The sequence below is a fragment of the Papilio polytes genome, unplaced genomic scaffold (genome assembly GCF_000836215.1).
Source record: "Papilio polytes unplaced genomic scaffold, Ppol_1.0 DF824270.1, whole genome shotgun sequence".
Taxonomy (NCBI): Eukaryota; Metazoa; Arthropoda; class Insecta; order Lepidoptera; family Papilionidae; genus Papilio; species Papilio polytes.
The window spans coordinates 978,126-995,393 of NW_013524934.1; the positions used below are offsets into that span (position 1 = coordinate 978,126).

Consider the following 17,268-nt stretch of genomic DNA (forward strand, 5'->3'; position numbering starts at 1 on the left):
TATTTTTATAATATCATACTAAACAACAATTAAGTCAATCTACATTCCGAAGAAACCCATTATCTTCATTGTTTGTAATATTTATGTGATTCCAATCATAATTGTTTAACTATTTCATTACAATCTTGTTAAATATTTCAAACTAAAACAGTTAATGTATTTAACCATAACTTCTTGACATAAAACATAAAATGACTGTACCTTTGATTGAGGTTGGGTAAAATCCAATGAACACAACACAACACTGATAAAACTATTTTGCGTCAAACTGTACCGTTAATTCACATCACAATGTTATTATTAGTTGAATCCACGCTTGTCTCAGCGGGGGAGCTAACGAGGAACACACAGACGTCCATCCACGGCGATGGCAGCGTTTCGAATGGTCCGAGTCCGACTGCCCGACGTCACGTGACCTAGTGGTAACTGGGTGAGCCACCACCTAGCCTACCTGCGTCAATTCTTTAACAATCCGCCTTCATCCGATTATAGGGTCGTTAGCTTGGAAACAATAAGCAACAACAAAAGCTGACTGGTTCCAGACGTGCGGTTCCATGAAGTCTATTAGTGTTTTGTATTGATTCATTTGGGTATTTATTTCTGATGGAACCTACAGTACTTAATATCTTGAGAATTGCTTTAGTTTATTAAATGCTCTATTAAAAATATATCTTTGAAGCAGTATGGTACAAAAGGGCTTTATTCCCTTAGCTTGTGTGACTGTTTGCAATAAAACCACGAAGTTCCTAGATAAATTTTTTAGAAGTCTTTAATATTGAATATAGGTTAGGACGGTTTCTGGAGGCTTTGTAATTCAATGTGTTGTAAATATTCATACGTTTGAAAATTATAGAAACATCATCAAACACTCAGATAGTCGAAGTCACAATGGTAGTAAACCACAATGCAATGTTTTGCCAACGAAATCCACAGGCGACCTCGCGCCGATACAATGGCTTGTCTGAATAATGGACAATAACAAAGGTTTCGGTGCCATCGTAGTACGGACTTCAGTATTTGTACACATAATTCTAAAACACTAAGTTACGTGTTCCTGGGGGCGTAATACGAAATATTGCGAGATTAGGAATAATCTCAAATTGTCAAAAATATGAGATTTGGCGCTGTACTTTTCGCTCGAAAGGGGCGCTGCACAAACTTTAGTCGATTACGTTACCTATACTTTAACACACCAGACCCCAGCATTGTTATCTGGCTGTGACAGCAGTCATTGGTGTTAACATAATATTGTTGTCCCTGTTCATTTCATAATAATAAAAAAGATGACAATAAGTGGCAGTACAAATGTCATGCCAGTGCAGTCGAAACCCAGTAATGCTGAATGTAAATATTTAAATCGCATTTATTTTATTATGTCTATTGTCCAATTTAAAATGCATAATGGAAGTAACAATAACAATACAATTATTATTAACCGGAAGACAAAACCTTTCTATTATATCTTTTCTGGAAGAAAGTAAATTAGATACGTGTTTTGAAAAATTGAATTAAGGGATTATCGCGAATTTGTAAGAAAATTTTCCTAACGTCATCCACATTTGAAATAGATTTGTGCAGCGCCTCTAGCGGCCGCATCTACCAACTAATCTCCTTCGAATTTTGTCGATGACTGATATGTTCTCGCTACTATTTTCGTCATAGACCTGAAAAAAAGATGTGTTGTAAATAGTGTTTAAAATGAAGGGTTTTGACGTTAGATGACAGAAACAGTCTGTATGGGACGGACGTTAGTGTGGAGGGGTACACCGGTAGAAGTAGACCTAGAAAAAAATGGATGGATTGCGTGAAAGGTGACATGATCAAGAAGGGAGTGATGACTGAGATGATGGTTGATAGAGTTATTCGAAGGTCGAAAGCCCGGCGCGCCGACCCTACGGGAGTAGGATAAAGCAGGGGAGATGATGATGATAGAAACAGTCTGTCCTGGACCGAATTTTTATCATTTCTAATTACACCTATTGACTGTATTCATGTGCATACTAAAGTGATCCTCTGTCTCAGAAATTGAACATACTTTCTTTAGAAACGGTAGAGATGCGCAGTCATTTGACTAAATAATGTTAACGTCGCTCGAAAGTTAGTGTTGACTGTCGAATACTTAACTACTTATGTTGTTTAATTAGTTTTATTTAAGATGTTTACAATTTACCATGGATATATATGTAGTTCAATAGTATATTGTGAAGTTAGTGGTGTCGCCACGGTTTGAATTTCAGTATGATGATATTAAAAACAGACAAACGGTCAAATTCCAAAACAAAAATTAAAGACTGCTTAATAACGCTTAATATATGCGCTACTTACAATCTGACAGACGTCAATATTTTAATGGAATTTGGAGTTTAAACATGGCCTTATGGCCGCTGTTACAAAAATGTCGTTTCACTATACAGCGGGAAGACAAAAGAAAGGAGATATTCAGTACTATTGTATACATATACATCGTTTATCGAATATTTATGGAAGAGTAAAAAATAATCGTTAGTTTATGTATAATAGGTAAAATGCAACATTCCGTTGTAGAAACTGCGACGCAAACAGGACTTCCAGTAGTTTTTGCGTCGACATGAATCGAAGATGTATTCAGCAGATAACTGGCATGCAACCGCAAGCAAACATCACTCACTACATTAGTTTATTTACAAGTAATATAATAGTAAAAGCGTCTTGTATTTCGAAACAAGTGATAGTTCCGTAAAATTGCAGTTGCGTGCTGGCTGTTCCTGTCAAAAATTGGTAACCTTCAATGCTTTGTGTTCTTTTATATGTTCCTAAATCGTTGACTTATCATCTTAAATGTTATTAATTCGTTTAAAATAAAATACAGTAGAACCTCGATAAGTTAAAGTCCAAGGGAAACACAAAATATTTTAAGTTATAGAGGTTTTAAGTTATCAAGGGTACATGTTATAGAGGTTTTGGGCTCTGATGGGGAGGGAACATATTTTTTAAAGTTATAGAGGTTTAGTTATCGAGGGTCTACTGTAATAACTAAAATTGTTATGCTACACCACCAACACCACCACCACCGTCTCACTATATGTCCCCACCGAAGGGCTTGGAGCCTACCCTAAATTAGGGTGATAAGGCCATAGTCAACCACGCTGGCCCAGTGCGGGTTGGTCGACTTCACACATATCTTTGAATTTCTTCGCCGATATGCGCAGGTTGCATCACGATGTTTTCCATCACCGTATGAACGTCGGGTAAATTATGTACATATGAAAATTCGAAAAATCGAAAATCACATTGGTACATAGCGGGATTCGAAGCCAAGACTTGTAGATTACAAGTCAAGTGCTTAAACCACTAAGCTACCGACGCTCAACGCGGCTGAACAAATACTTTCCGCATGAATTCAGCCATGACTATTTAGTGTCAGATATAAGCCAATTACTGTAAAAACCAAAAACCATTGACGCAATAATTTTACAAAAACACATTTATTACGCACCTAAAAATTATTAATTTCCTCATAAATTATAGTAACGAATTAATAAACTAGATGTTGCTCGCGGCTTCGCCTGCGTAATAATAAAAAATCAAACAAGAAAATGGGACCCACCTGCAAGCATTACCTTTCGGATAAAAAAAGAATTATCAAAATCGGTCCACTAGCGGCGGAGTTATACCGTAACACACATAAAAATATAAAATTAAAAGAAACATACAGACGAATTGAGTACCTCCTTCTTTTGGGAAGTCGGTCAAAAATATATAGCCTATGTTACTCACTGATAACGTAGCTTTTGGTGGAAGAATTTTTAAAATCGGCTCAGTAGTTTTTACGTGAATCAAATATATACAAAATTCCAAAAACCCAAATGTTTCCTCTTCATAATACTAGTATAGATGAATTATTCAAATGGTCAATGTCAATATCAGAGAAAGCAGCTACCACAAACTGAAAACGCAAAAAGTCGATTGGACTGTCTTTACATTAGTCTTGTTACTAAACTCGTATCACGTTACTGTTTAGGAAGCCTGACGATAACATATATCAATGTTCGTACGGTTTCATTACATCGATTATACGACAGTTGGGAAATACGTATTGATTAAGTTTGTAGGCATAGGTGTCGCCAGCCAATAATCTAGGCTAAGTATAGGACAAATACTATTAATATTGGCTTTTTTATATCTACCTAATTCTCTAGGCGGGAGGAGGGCACTGTTCCTCTTAACCCTATCGACTCATGGCCAGTTTTCGTACGTACTAACTATTCGAAACTTTATACAACTTCCACAAAGAATTAGATTAGAATACACATAGACTGAAGCAGCGCCTAATTGTATTTCTGATACTTATTAGCGTTAAATACCATCATAAATGGGTAGGAAATAAACTTCCTTCACTGTAACATAGAGTGGCTTGGCTCATTTGCTTTACAATGCCGTGCGTTATGAGTTGCGACGTCCGCTTGCCGCCTGCGGACAATACAATGTGTCGGAAATTGTATTAAAATCGCAACTAACTCACGTCGTACGGCACGTCAAAGATGATAGCAAATAGTTGCTTAAGTTAAAATAGAACTTACCATTGGATTACAAAATCCTGAATTACAATTACATTAGAACCTCGATAACTTCAAAAAATAATATGTTTTCTTCCCATCAGAGCCCAAGACCTCTATAACATAGACCCTTGATAACCTAAAACCTCTATAACTTAAAATATTTTGTGTTTCCCTTGGACTTTAACTTATCAAGGTTCTACTGTACAAGTTTCACATTAAAGCAAGAACAAATTCAAACAGTGTAGATAAGTCAATTTCTCACAAGAATTCCATTTAAAATATACAAATATCTAAGTAAGTTTTCTCTTCATTTCACTGTCATCCATAAAATTAACTTCAGTTTTACGTCCTTCCGGTTTGAAAGACGTCGTAAGGGTTTGACGCGTCTAGACGGTATCGGGTCCGGTCTACCAATTAGTCGTAAAAGGCTTTACGTCCGAATGGGTAAGGTTACTCCGGGATAGGGAAAGTGCTTCCAGGGTCAACGGACTAGCCGCGCCCGTGTCTCGCGTTTACTTGAGTACTCCTTTGAATAACCCGTTTGTTTGTGAATAATGTAAATGCTATTATTATTTAGTAATCATACTAATATTATTAATGCGAAAGTTTAGATGGATTGATGGATGTTTGTTAGAGTTTGTAGCTTAAACGGCTGAACGGATTTCGATGAAATTTGGTACAGATGTAGAGGATAGTCTGGAAGAACACATAGGCACTCACTTTCGTTTTTTTTTAATTCCACGCAGACGAAGTCGCAGGCGAAAGTTAGTAGTAAATACTTGTACGTCTTTTCACGTAAACTCTGTAAGTTTATTTGTTGTTGTTTTTGCATTAATTCAAAGTGAAATTAGTCCCACGTTTCTGAAGCTGTTTAATATAAATGAAACGTATAAGTACATTATTGAAGTATAATAAAAATATTTGTGTTAATTAAAACGATAAATGTGACATAATCCGACAAAAATGTAAGAGAAAGCTCTCTTTAGAGTTCCAAATAACAAGACCTAATTGCCAATATTAAGTTAATTAGTTAAGCAATTCTTTTAGATTACTTTAACAGACAGAATTTGTATTCAGTACTAGCTGTTCACGTGCGGCTTCATCCGCATGAAATTATGAAAATCTTATTTTATTGTTTATATTTGTCAAATTATCAATAGCAAATGTCAAAATGATATGACAAAACATGGTAATCTTGCTTCCTTGATGCTGGCAGCAACTTATGGTCTCTTTCCCACATTAGGGTTTTTATCCAAAACATTTACCCCCTAAGTTTAATGGCGTAAAATAGCCTAAAACTTGACGTAAGTGTAGGGCTTTTCATTAAAAAAAGAAGTGTGTGTTTACGCTTTATTCTAATAGTATAGATTTGTTTTCTATTATAGATTTTATTCTATTTTCTGTTTTACGAGGTTTCATCTGTGGTGTTTCCCTTTGAGCCATGCCTATTTTTCCGATTCGGAATACCAATCAGCTCAAAGGGAAATACCCTCACCTAGAGGTTTTTAGACACCACAAGCTGACGAAAATTGATCTTAATTGACGTAATCTGAATTTATCTAGAGGAAAGACATCGAATATCTATGAACAATGTTAGTCATGTCTTGTAAAGAACATTTTACCGCGGATTTATTGAACATACTTGTATAACATAATGACATCTCTCTTACTCAGTCAGAGAAAAAAGAGATGACTAGTTGATTATCAGGCAACCGTATGGTGTTTTGAAAATGCAATGTAAATTAACAAAGGCCCATTTTAAGACTTCCGCAAGTCAATGTTCACGTAAGTAGAGAAAGTGTCGCTAACATTGAGAAGTTTTTGTTTTAACACCAAATATGAAAAATCTGCAAAAAAGTACTGTAAAAATATTTTTTATTTTATCGTATACATTAAACAATTTATAACTTTAAGCAGTTTCCTACGAAATGTATAGAAACCTTTATAGAAATTATAAGAACCTTACTATTTACAATTTATTTACTTCAAAATAAATAAATTATATTTATTTCGCGATCTGATAATACATAAGGCGAATACCTAATAATGTAGATAATGTCCTCTTAGCCCACTTAATATTAGTCTTAAAACTCGTTCGTTAAATTTAAATTTGCTACTTTCAAAAAATCGTGATTAACTTTTTTTAATTTGCAAGTAATTAATCAAGCGAACTGTAACCTTATGTAACAGAACGAGAAAAATATGTAAATATTACATAAGTATGCTTTGTATATATTAATTAATTATAACTGATTAACAGTTACGAACTGTAAATATTAATTTTTATTATAATTCCTCACGATTTAAAAATAAATAACATTGATATAATCAAGTGCTTTCAAGTCTTTGCTATTAATAATCTATATCTATACATGTAATAAAATTGGAGTGTCTGTTTGTGACATCAAAAGAAAAATTCCAGGTTTTGGGAAGATGTATTTGCGAGCGACAGCTCGTTATTAAATACAATTTTAAAACAAATAAAGTAAACGTCATTGCAATGCGAAATGAAAAATTTCATTATGCAAAAATAACACTCTCGTTAAAGGAATATGTCATTAAGTGAATTCTTGGAATTGCAATCGATTTGTTGATGACGTCAGAAACTATGCAACGGTATCGAACAGTTCCGTTTTAGGACTGCAATTTTAAACGTGCAAAGATTTTTACTATAGTGCGAGAAGTCAATGTCAAGTGCAGAATACTAAGAACGTAAGTAACTATTATTACTACGAACGAAAATAAATAATCAAAGTTGAAACATAGAACATAATTTTTAAATTATAACATAATTTGAAGGAACTGGAAATGACGTCATAAATTGCAAATCGTGCACCTTTTGTTTTCAAAGCCGTTGACTCTAACACGCGGGGTAAATAAAAAATCACAAGACTAGACTAATGGACGTCATTATCTCGTAAAGTAATGCAAATGCACTGCGAATACATGGTGGTTAGCTGGTTAAATATCTTCTTTCAATATTGCACACGGTCTTTAACTTAATAGGGTTGTCTTTCAAAGCCCTGAAAAGGTGTAAAGAATACTACCAAGGTATTTGATGCACAAGTCTTACGCGCCCTTTTATTGTATACAACTTTCGAAGTAAAAAGTTACATAAACGACTACGGTTGTTTTCTCAGTATGGAAATACAAGAGACCGAAATGACAGACATCATTAATTTTCTCCAAAAACGTAACTGAGGGACGGGCCCAGTTCACATCACACGTAACGTAACATTAACATGGTACAGGTTACCTGATAGCGGAACGTAATTAAGTGATAACTTTTTATTAAATTATGTAACTTAATAAAGACCGAAGTAAAACTAAGTAGTCAAGAACTCTTTCTTGACATCAACATTTTCTAGACGATTACAACTGTTGTTCAGTAAAATTGAAATGCTAAAAATTGGAATTTTTACATTATGGGTAAACATTCACGATAAAAACAATAAAAATATTATCACTATGAGTTTGCAATGCCTAAATATCTGTACAGAATAAATACTTTCTTCAAAGAGATTGGAGATGTAACAATATGTTATACTAGCTTTTACCCTCGACTCCGTTCGCTGGAATTAAAAGAAAACAAAAGCAAGTAGCATATGTCTTTTTCCAGATTCTCTATATCTCTGCCTTTTAGTAAAATTCTCACCACAATGAATAATCATAGGACTAATTTAAAATTAATATCTTTTCCATTTCGCGTTTATTATATCAACGTTAAATTTATTTAAACATACAGATAACTTCTTTGTCAACCAAGCAACAACCATGACCCCAACAATCGAGAGCATTTAGTCTTCCGTTGCGGTCGCCTTGACTCTCAAGAAAGCGCAACTCACAATACTCGACGGTAACGGGTCATTGGCAACAACACTATTTGAATAAATACTAATTCGATCATAAAATATACGAATATTTTTACATGAAAACGGTTTATGTCATTAAAAGCTTAGTGTGTCATCGTTTGTGAGTGAATTCCGCTAATTTGTAATCTCACTAGCAAATTATAAACTGAAAGTAAGAAACTTATAAACCCATTATATCTTTTATTTAATTAACTGTAGGGAAATTACACGTTTAATTAATTCCTTATTTCAGTTATAACTAGTGACTTTATGATCTGACAGAGTTTATAATCGTTCGGTGGCGTATATTCAAAATTAGCCGTTTTATTTTAGAGCGTTCGGGCTTCGAAAAAAGCGGTTAAACCGGTCCTGGTTGAGTTGCAAACTTTAGAGGAGTCGAGACAAAACTTAGACAGGAATTGGCATTACCTAATGTTTAATAACCGCTTGTGAAATTTAATAATACATAATAGTAAGTAATAGGCGCGGGAGAAAGGCGCGATAAGTCAATAAGACGTGATAAAGTTAGTTTACGTAATAATATTAATTACAATCGCTTTTATTAATATTATTAAAAGAAAGGTATAACGTTTAAAAAGATACATCAATTAATTATAGTCAGAAAGAAGCGTACGGAAATATGGAAGCAGAACGTAACTAGATGCGTTTGCAGAAAAAGGGTAGGTGGAGATGGTTTGTGCGTAATTTCCGCGGAACGATTATTGTCACACATGTAGGAAGTATGATGTGTTGTCTTTGTTCGTACGTGAGTGCTATTATCCTATTTCCTGTTATAATTATGTGTACATTTCTTAATATGTCATAATGAGGATTCAGTTACCTAGAATATAAAAAAAAATCTTTTGTAGTTTAGACTTTACATCAAGCATTTTAAAAACTACTAGCTGTTCCCATGCGATTTCATCCGCATAAAATTATAAAAATACTATTTTGTTGTTTACATGTATCAAACTATCAATAACAAATGTCAAAATGACATGACATGACAAACCTTGACAATCTTGCTTCCTTGATGTTGGCAGCAACTTATGGTCTCTTTCCCACTTTAGGGTTTTTATCCAAAATATTTGCCCCTAAGTTTAATGGCGTGAAAATTTATAGCCTAAATCGTGACGTAAGTGTAGGGCTTTTTTAAAAATAAGAGTTATTAAAAAATATGCTGTAATTGCTGACATCTTAGGCAACAAAGAAGTGTGTGTTTACGATTTATTATAATAATATAGATATAGATTGAAATTGAATCCATATGCAAATCTACTAATTAAAAGTTAATGTTTACAGAATTCAGCTATTTTAGGAGATGACCGTAATGATCACAAAAAAAACAATTTTGCAAAAATTAAAAAAAAACATATCAAGTTGTCAGCTTCATTTATAGTCTACTGTTAAGATAAAGAGATTTGAATAGTCAAACATTTCCGAAACAAAAGATAAACATACTGCTATCTCACTCACTCTTATTGATAAAACCGAGATGACAGTAAGCTTTTCTATGGTAAGGCGGGAGACAAAATCAACCTTTTGAGTCCAAGGTCATTCTGTCATTTTTTAAGTAGGGAAATAATGCGTTAGGCACTTAAAATATTACATATACGACAATTATTAGGACGAATTACATCTTAGTTTACTTTCACACGTTCTACACAAATTAGAATGTGACGATTTCGTTATAAATTAAACTGAAATTCACACGGACATGTGACAGGTAGCCTAGAAAAATGGTTATGAGTTTTAATTGCTTTTTGCGCAAGAATACACGAACTAGTCACGGTTCCGTATGTTACGAGTAAAGCAGGCTTTAATAATGGTGTTAGGTCTACATAAATACTAGTGATCTGCACGGATGTACGTAAATGCCGACTAAATAGTTAACATTAAGAGTAAGAAAAGGTAAAACTGTTATGTTACATTCAAGACAGAATAGTCATGGTTATACCGAGATTTTGTTATTGGTTTCAAAAATAGCCACAAACTAAACCAAAGAATTTACTTACACTTACGTAAATTTTTTTATTATTAAGTACTAGCTTTCTCCCGCGTTTCCGTTCGCGCGAAATTGTAAAAACAAAGGTGAGTAGTCTATGTGTTCTTCCAGATTATCCTCTACATCTATGCCAAATTTCATCGATATCTGTTCAGCCGTTAAGGCAACAAATTCTATCAGATCCATCCATCTAAACTTGCGCAATTATAATATTAGTATGTAGTAAGATTTTTTCCGTCATGGCTTAGTGGTTAAGGCATTTGACTTGTAATATACAGGTCTTGGGTTCGAATCCCGCCATGTATTAATGTGATTTTCGATTTTTCGAATTTTCATATGTACATAATTTACCCGACGTTCTTATGGTAAAGGAAAACATCGTGATGCAACCTGCACACATCTGCGAAGAAAGTCAAATATATGTGTGAAGTCAACCAACCCACACTTGGCCAGCGTGGTTGACTATGGCCTAGTCACCCTAACTTTAGGGTAGGCTCCGAGCCCTTCGGTGGGACGTATAGTGAGCTGGTGATGATGATGAAGATTTTTTCCACCGAACTAGTTTCGTTGATGATTTTGATACAGAACTAGATTGTAATATTATCAGCAAACTAAACAACAAACAATGCGTTCAGAGAGGCAGATAAAAAATGGACAATTTAACACACAGACGGGTTATTTTTAGTGAAGATAACACAGACGTTCATTACTGTTAATAGGAGCTTGTTTAACATCGTACAAAGTAAAAATAACCTGCATTATGTGCCCTGGATATTGTGTAAACTTCTTTGTCCATTAAATATACAGAATTTTGTCTAAAATGTCATAACATCAAGCGACATACTCTATCAAGGGACAAAGAGTTCTTCGTAAATATTTATATTAGAAAATCTTTAAAATAATTAATCAAAATATGCCGAAGTTATCAAATTATCGTACTCAATCGTGTCGGTTTTTAATTCCGTTAATTATCATAACCGTAGAAGGATTTATATCTAACATGGTAATTATAACCTCAAAAGGCGTGTTGCAACATTCATTTCGTCATTATCGCGAAATAGCAACATTGAACGTACGGTAATTATTCTCAAATAACACGCTTTATCTGTAGCAAATTTATAATGCACATACAAATACAAATAATGAAGTAAAATCATTATTTGAAAGTTATTCATTGTAATAGGTTATACTGGCACGTTTTTCTCTAGAGAAAAATTACATTAGTGATGGCCACGTTATTATCATGTTTCGTACTTTTTCTTTGCAATTTAATAAAAATATAGCCGCATTTCTATTTTCACATTACAAGCTTTCATCCTGTTTATGTTTTAAATATTTCAAATGATGTAATAATGTCCAATTAGAAAAATTTTAATATTATTTTAACTGTAACTTTGTAGTATAAATTGGAATATGTACATATCGTATTTCAATATGAAAACCTTGTAACTAAATACCACTTATGTGTTTCCTAATTAATTTCTGCTTAGTCAGATACCTCAGTCGTCAATAGTCCAAAAATCGTTCAGCATCATCTAGATTTTGAACTCTAATGCGTTGGTACAAAATTCATTCTGCATTGATGTTTTTCGTTGATTTTTTCCCACTATCTTTGGCAAAAGTATCAGATGATTCATTCGTTAGCGGAGTCGCATTTCTAGGTCAAAGTGTGTGTGGATATCCGTATTTTATGTTAAATAATATAGAGACATAATCGCTTAGTCATTGCCCTGGTCACCAAGGTAGAGTGAATGTTGGTAAAGCCATTAGTGAAATAAAAAAAAACTATTGGATAATTTTTAAATTTGGAATAGGACCAAAGGACACGCACGACGAGTCGTGTAAAATTTTTTGAAAATCGAATAACCACGTACTGATATACATGTGCTAACAGAAAAAAAAACCAGATTAATTGAGAACCACCTTTAGGAAGTGGGTTAAAAACCAGAAGTTCAACCAATTACACTTTACTCACGAAATGTCTCAAATGAAGTGTTTTACAAGTATAGTAAGGTGCAAAATATAAGTAACATTTTCTAAAAATTTTATAGCAAAACCAACCCGCTCTGGGCCAGCGTTGTTGATTATGGCCCAGTCTTCCCTAACTTGGGTAGGTTCAGAGCAACTATGTGAGGTATAAGTATGAGCGGGCAAGAAGTAAAAGTGGCAAAGATTGCTCCTTTACAGTTTTTCACAACTGAACGTATTGAATATTTCCTTACTGTACGTAGTCTTTGGAGAGAATGATTAAAATTTTGTTTAATTCGTTTTGTTGTAATAATGATTACTGCTGGTATTGAGAACTGAATACGGTAGGAAGGTAACACTTTCAATATTATGAAACGATCTCTGATTGATAACATGCATAGATAGCATCATTGTGCGTGGGCTATCAATCCACGCTTCGATGTAGATAATTTATTTAAACTGTTTTATAAGAAAGTGTTTTAAGATAAGAACAGAGAACAAATCCGTTTATTATGTAAGCGTGCTTCCATAAATATGTAATTTAATCTTTTAAGAGAGAGTAAGATGTAATTATTTGTTTGCTTGAAACTCTAACCCTTAAATACTTTTATCACGTTCATTTTAATTTTTGTATAAAAAAAGATTTTTGGTATCGTATTAAGGACTTTCGTATTAAAAAAACAACAAAAGTGAGTAGCCTATACACATAGGCTACTCATTTTTCTTCCAGACTATCCTCTAAAATACATCTATACCAAATTTCATCGAAATCTGTTCAGCCGTTTAGGCTACAAACTCTAACAAAAATCCATCTATCTAAACTTTTGCATTTATAATATTAGTATGATAAATGTAACAAATTGGTTAATTGATATTTAATAGCATATCTCTTCGTGAGAAATTATTGTAAACATGGCCACAGGAAAGTGAATCGAAGGACGATACCTGACATCGCTGTGCACGGCTTGAGAATTTTAATGGCGCAATCACGACGGCCAATAAAAGTTTACGCGTCGGTAAAGCGCGGGGAAAACCTGCACAGATAAAATATTTCCGTAGTTTGGTCCAAACAAATGTCACTTTTGACAGCTGTCACTATTGTTACAATGGCGGACGCTGAGAGAACTAAGAAAATTTTTATTTCGGTAACTAATTCTGCTATTAAAAGATGCGATTCAGTAATTGGTAGTCGAATTAAGTTTAATATAATTAAAGGATATATTTCACAATATAAAGCGTAGAACTTTGTTATATAATTTTAATGCAAGCTAGAACAAGTCTGCACAATTGCAAACAAGTCGAAATGTAATATTTCGAGATGATTTTCTCTTAAGAGAAAAGTGGCTTTGGGTTAGCGATTTCTATTTACTTGGTAAATTTGGTAAAGACGTGCGAATAAATACGTTTATTATATTAACTTGGTAATAAACTGATCTTTGTCATTTATAAGGAGGCGGCAATATAAAAAGCAAAATTTTCTTTTAATTACAACAGAAAACCAGGTTAATTACTTTTTAAAGTAAAATTGCTTCTTCAACTTTAGTTGAGAAGACCAGAAGAAATAAATTAGTCAAATCTTTTTTTTTTAAAAGGTGGCGAACGATTAAGCGGCCACCTGAATCCATCGAAATGGAAAGCGACCGCTGCCCATAAACATCCGCAATTGCAGATGCGTTGCCTACCCTTTATTGACGGAGGAGGAGAAGCACATAAAGAGGACATTTCCCCTTCCTATGCGTCTCCCTCACCGTCAAATCTACTTCCATTCCTCTTAAGAATATGGTGGAAAGGGAATCTGAATCTGAGAGATATTTTTTAGGAAAATTCATTAACTTTCTAGAAACATGTTGTTGTATGTTTCTAGAAAACAAATTAGAGGATTTTAGTATTAACATATTTTTAAATTACAAACAAAATATCACTAGACACTATCAGCGTATAAATAAACTACTGGACCACAGATGTAAGAAAGGACAGAAGTCAATTGTTACTTTAGTTGCCTATTTTGTATGCGTGAGAAATTGCTTGTTTATTGTTTTAGGTCAAGTATGCATCGAGGAATGTACGTGTCATTTGGATATGCAAAGAAATTTCCTGGTTCAGAGCACGATTGGCTGGCGACTTTAGCTTTTTAGTGGATTTTAGTAGAAAAATAAGGTGAATTGAAGATTAGCGATGTACACGGAGATATGAGCAAAGAGATTGAAAATCGGTAGTTAATTAAGTAGAAGACATAAAAAATAACCAGGCTTCGGCTATAAAAGAGGGATAATTCGGATATGACAGCTAATAAAGATGATGATGACGATGTCCTCCGTGACGTAATCTTATTACATTAGTAAGGCCACCCATCGTAGGGAAAATAACAAAAAAACATACAGACGAATTGAGTACCTCCTTCTTTTGGGAAGTCGGTCAATAAAAGAATGACGATTATGATTTGTACTTCTATATTATAGTTTGTCTAAATAAGATAGATTAGTTCGATAAATGATGCATATGAAGTATCGAATTCCATTTGTATGAAGGTTACTGCCATATTTAATTGACTGGTATCGTAGTGACGAAACAAACACACAGCGAACAATTTTGAACTATCGATATTCGGTAAATATCAAACTCAACTAAAATTATTATTTTCTTATTCACTAATTTAGAGGACAATTCTAGTATTGATTATAGTGTAGAGAATTTAGCGATGACAGAAATAATAGCGAAATACAATTCGATTACGTACGGCTGTAGTAGTAATAAAGATTTATTTACTCTCACTAATTGTTATGGTATATTAATTTGAGAAAACAGTGTTTTTTATTTCATTAGTTATAACAATAAATCTATCGATTCCAACTTCTATAAGAATAAACATCGAAAATCGATAAGATTCATGACTGATTATATACAACCATCCCTACTAAATTTGAAATGAATTGTCAAACTAATCTAAATTATTTAGACACACTATAAAGTCAAAATACAAATTACTAGTTTTTGTAGAAATTAAGATAAAAAGTTAAAAATGGACATATATCTCTATTGATAATAACAATGTGTCTGGTGAAATTGTAGAACGATATCGAAATGATAACAAGCACATTTACATTACAAACATAAGAATATACAAATAACGTAACATCAAGAATCCAGATAGTGTGAAGAGTATTGTATTATCGGTTTTATAGGCATTTTAAAACCATCAAAATTAAAATGGTCATCGTTCTTATCAGGTTTCAAAATGATAATCATAAAAATATAATATAAACTTGCAATTTATAACTAAAAAGTTTATAATAGGACAATTAAAACCTCCACAAATCTTGTATTCACATATACAGTTTGTATTGTACAGGTTAATAAAATGTGACTCGGAATTGTGGAAACAATTTTGGCCCGAAGTACAGTACAGAAGTACAATCAATAATTTTGCAGACAGTATACAAACTTGTAACCAAATAATTTTGCTTAAATCCACGTACACCTGTGTTACATTCCTGTGTTGATAAGATAATAGAGGACCGTGCATTTTTAATGATTTGTTAAATTCATTTTGAAGTTAATGTGTTTTGTGCATTTTTCCAACAAAAAAGCAAATTGGTCGTATATTCGTTATTTGTCAATAGTACCTTTTACTCTTTCATTGTTGTTTATTCAGTCTTTTCTTAAAAAATACACACTATTAATATGTTCTGTGATTTTTTTAATAACAAGGATTAAAAATGTACTTATCTAATCGACTCATATCTATAGAGACTGTTGGCTGCTGCTTAATTAAAATTCAATATTCTATTTACGTTTTCATGCTATTTCATTTTTAAAAATGGCAACTTTGTTAGTCACACAGATTGTCACTAAGACAAAAGTACACTTGTGCAAATAATGCGTGAAATCGTCACATTCTTTCAAATATAAAATTACACTGTTTTCTTGCTTGCGTTTATTAGAATTGTGTTTAAAATATGAAATAAGTTATCAACACATAAATTACACGATAAAAAAGAGTTCATTCGCTATGAAAGGAATGAGATATTGTTTTTTAAAACGTAATATTGCATGCTAAATGTTGGTCGTTGTTATGATTCCATTGTCAACCACACTAACCCGGAGTATATTAATTTCTAGCAAATATATCATTGTTCATCGAAGGGGCAAAACATGATTGCGTTCTACAAATATGTATCTCCTATCTTATCGAATCCTGAACTTAAGTAAAGTACTAAAACCGGTAAGCCTCGTCAACATAAAGTTGACGCAATTAAGTTATTCATAGATGACCGAATGGTTTTCAAATCGTGACATTGTTATCAGCTGTTTCCACTTACCAAGCGAAGAAAAGAGACAAACATATCCATGTTAATTCCCCATCTATTTCTCTATCAGCATGATAGAGAGACGATGTTACCACAAGCACAATCACTGCACTATATTGATACTGCCCGATTCGCGGGACGCACGTCTGCGCGCACGCACGTTCTGAGAGAGACTGAAAGAACAGGCTTCGATTGGAGGCTTCGATTTATGTAAGGCTACATTTTACTATAGATAACCTGTGGCATTCATTGCAGATGTAAAGTTTAAGGAAAATAATTTGTAAATTAATAAATAAAGCTGCTTTATGATAAGATAAAATTAATATTTATAATGATGTTATAACGAGCGAGTTAGATGTACAAATCTGTGGAACATGTTAAATAGTAGATCAAAAATCAATTACCTATCAGCTTAAAATGACTTCAATTAGTGGAGCAAGTATCGTGACGTCACTAATCCGGCCCCATGCAGCACGGGCTAGTGCTAATAGCAACACTCGGAGGCCATTCCACATTCCGCGCCGAGGACAACCTCATTTGCCCCGCGCTACATCAGTGTTTTTTTTTTTTTTTTTTTTTTTTTTTTTTTTTTTTTTTTT

General features: G+C 33.4%; 1 protein-coding gene across 2 annotated transcripts in view; it reads right to left on the reverse strand.

Moving 5' to 3' along the window:
- The window catches only part of LOC106104284 (rho guanine nucleotide exchange factor 16), a 59,598-nt gene extending 42,753 nt beyond the window's left edge, over positions 1 to 16,845 (reverse strand). Inside the window, exon 1 of one of the 2 annotated variants that reach the window (XM_013284289.1) lies at positions 16,682 to 16,845. The gene's annotated coding sequence lies outside the window, so the exon portion shown is untranslated. Of the gene's footprint in view, positions 1 to 201; positions 385 to 16,681 lie in introns of those variants that run through there. The other variant, XM_013284298.1, reaches the window with a different exon arrangement.
- Positions 16,846 to 17,268: the final 423 nt, after the last annotated feature.